The sequence below is a fragment of the Pteronotus mesoamericanus genome, unplaced genomic scaffold (assembly GCF_021234165.1).
Source record: "Pteronotus mesoamericanus isolate MK-2021 breed Mesoamerican mustached bat unplaced genomic scaffold, CSHL_Meso_final scaffold_550, whole genome shotgun sequence".
In the NCBI taxonomy this organism is placed as follows: domain Eukaryota; kingdom Metazoa; phylum Chordata; class Mammalia; order Chiroptera; family Mormoopidae; genus Pteronotus; species Pteronotus mesoamericanus.
Window position 1 is genome coordinate 1369807 of NW_026555322.1, and position 3160 is coordinate 1372966.

Below are 3160 nucleotides of genomic sequence, written 5' to 3' on the forward strand. Positions count from 1 at the left end.
TCTTCATCAGCCTTTTCTATTTTTCTATTCCCTCAGTGAAAATCATTTGACTTGTTGAGTTTGTTCTGTCCCTCCCATGCTTACCCTGGGCTGTGACTGCCTCCTGCAGAGGAGGCTTCACTGCCAAGTCAGCCCTGGGCTCCTGGGCACTTGGGTTTAATCCATATCTTGGTCTGGCCTCACCAGTGGATTAGCTTCCACCCTGGCCCTACCACTGGTGGCTGCTGCTTACCACTGTGTCTTCCCATTTCTTTTCTGTTTTATAAAAAGCTTATTCTCTTTTTCTTGCATGAGCATTATTCTTTCATGTTTCCCAGCACAGTTCATATTTATAATTACTGGAATATTGTATATTAATTATTGGAATATTGTTATACCAAAACCACAAATATAAAATTTTCAAATTAAGTATTGAAACATCTTTGCACTCTCAATGCTAAAACTTTTAAGGTGGTTCTCAAGCTTCTTTAAATAATACAACACATGAAGAGATTGAAATAATCACTAAGACCAGTCTACACCCACAGCAATTAAAGCAGGATTGGGGTCAGACCCAGGCAAACACATTTTTAAACTCTCCACGTGACTGAAGTGTGCAACCAAGGTTGAGACACTACTATGGTAAAAGATCAGCTTTTGGTTTATGCATGCCAGCATATTCTAGGAATGGCTGCCACCTGATCTTGCCAACTTTCCACTCAGTGTTGTTTTGGGACCTAGTGAGTCCATGAGCTTAGATCAGGGACTGGTAAACTATGGCTTATGGGCCCAACCTGGCCTGTGGCCTGTTTTTCTGGACTCTGTAGGTTAAGAATGGCTTTTTCATATTCAAGCCGTTGAAAAATAAAAAGAATAATATTTCTTGACACATAAAATTATTTAAAATTCACACATCAGCATCCATACATAAAGTTTTACTGTAGCACAGCCATACCATTTCTATGGCAGCTTTCACCTCACAATAGCAGAGGTGAATGGTTACGGCAGAGACTAAACAACCCACACAGCCTGAAGTATGCTCTGGCCATTTCCGGAAAAAGTTTGTCCAGCTCTGGCTTAGAGCAAGTGTCCTTTAAAGCAAGTGTGCAGTATCTCTGGTAAACAGCTGGAGGTCCCTTTGGCAAAGCTCAGGAAAATGATTTACTGTAGTTACTTGTGACTTAATTGTAGGGTCTTTCCTAAGTGGTCTATTCATTCATGGTGTTCTGGGTCAGGTGTAGGAATTGTGTCTTTAGGATCAAGATGGCTCAAGTCCCCAGATCTAGAGTTTATATATTATTATAATTATAGTTATCCTTAGACTGATCAAATGTAACTTTCAAAGATGTTCAATTATATCAAAGTCCAAGGGATCTGTTGACCAATAAGCCACCTTCAAAGGCTGCTGTAGCTCAAATCAATGTCACTACACTTCTATCCTTGCTGCCTATTAATGTAAACAGCATTCACCTTTACCTGGGAGGTTAAGTGCTTCTCCTTGGTCTGTGACTCCAGTATTCCAACATCTTTACTGAAATAAGGGGGCCATATCAATTGGCAGTATGTCCCATATTGTCTCCTCTGTAGCCTACACAAGTCAGCCACTTCAGAACACTTCAAAATGAAGATATTCCCTGTGTCAATATGTTCCCCAATGCTGTGAGGAAAGGAGTGTTCTCTGACTCCCTAATAGCAGCTACTTGGTCCATCCAAAATTAAATTCAAAGGCACTTCAATTCAAGTGACCACAGGTGATAACTTTTGCAACTGTCTTACCACTGTCTGCCATGGAATACCAATATTTCATCCTCTAACGTCAATTGGATCCTTACTCTCTTCAGATCTGCCTAGGTCAGCTAACCTAATCCCAGGGCCCCATTTCCTTAGGTGCCTTTCCTTGCAACCAATTTTGGTTTCAAGTACTCTGTTAATCAAGGTTCCCATTTTTTTCTGACAGAACTTATTCTAGGTATTTCATAAAATATATTACATAGCTAAGAAAAATTCTGTGAGGGCCAGATAATCAGGTTTGGATGTTGCATAGCCAGGGGAAGCCCACTCAGGCTATGGGACTGTTATAGCTGAAACACCACTGCTGCCTGTCAATTACCTGACATGTACAACAGACAGTGAATTCTAGACACTCTGTTATGGCTGTCTCATATAACCTAGAGACCTCTTCTGCATGTGGTTCCCACATCATTCAGTTCCACCCCTGTATTTCACTATAGTGCACATGCTTCATACATGGAGATTTGTTTGGGACCCAAGATGCTAGGGCCTTCAGTACATACATACACACACATTCTCTCTCACATAAGTCTCTATTCATGTATTAAACTTTCCAATCTCTATAGTACGGGGAAGCATATGAGTGTTTGCTAATTTTGGACTACTTGCCACGTTAGCCAATTCATAGTATAGTTCATAGAATCAATGTTTTGCTATTGTTTATGGTATATTCACAATGAAAATGTTATTTTCTATTTGTTGCAATTATTTTGTATATATTAGTCTTACACCCAATAAACTTGTTAATTGCTATTATTATAATTTTTCTAGATTCTCTTGAGTTTTATATGAAAACATTTATTAATACACACACAGAGCTAATGCCTTAAACACTCAGTAAGAGCTTAAACAGAAGTGATTCTTTATGAGTCATCTATGCTATTTCTGATTTAAAATGGAGTGCTTTTAATGACTCACTATTATGTATGACATTCTTTGTAGTTTTTTTCTTAAATACCAGGTACCAGTTTAAAGAAGTATTTTCGTTGGTTAGGTTCCACTTATAGGTGAGATCATATGGTATTTGTCTTTCGCCCCCTGGCTTATGAGGGAGGGAGGTGGGGAAGGGGGGCAGGGAAAGTGGTGGCAGGAAGGTGGAGACAAAGTTATTTGAAAGATAAAAAAATAAAAAACTATATTGAAAAAAGAATTTTTGTATTCCTAGTTAGCTGAGTTATTGGTGTTCTGATTTAATCTTCATTGGTTGCTTAATTTTATAGTATGCCTTTTTACTCCAGAATCATTTTGATTATCACCCTTTACTTACTCCTTTATCTCATTAATGTGTAAAATTGCATTATGAACGTTCTAATGTCAAACCAACATTGCATGTTTTGGATAAATACAACTTTGTCCTGCTGTATTATGTTTTAGCCACTGCTGCATTTAG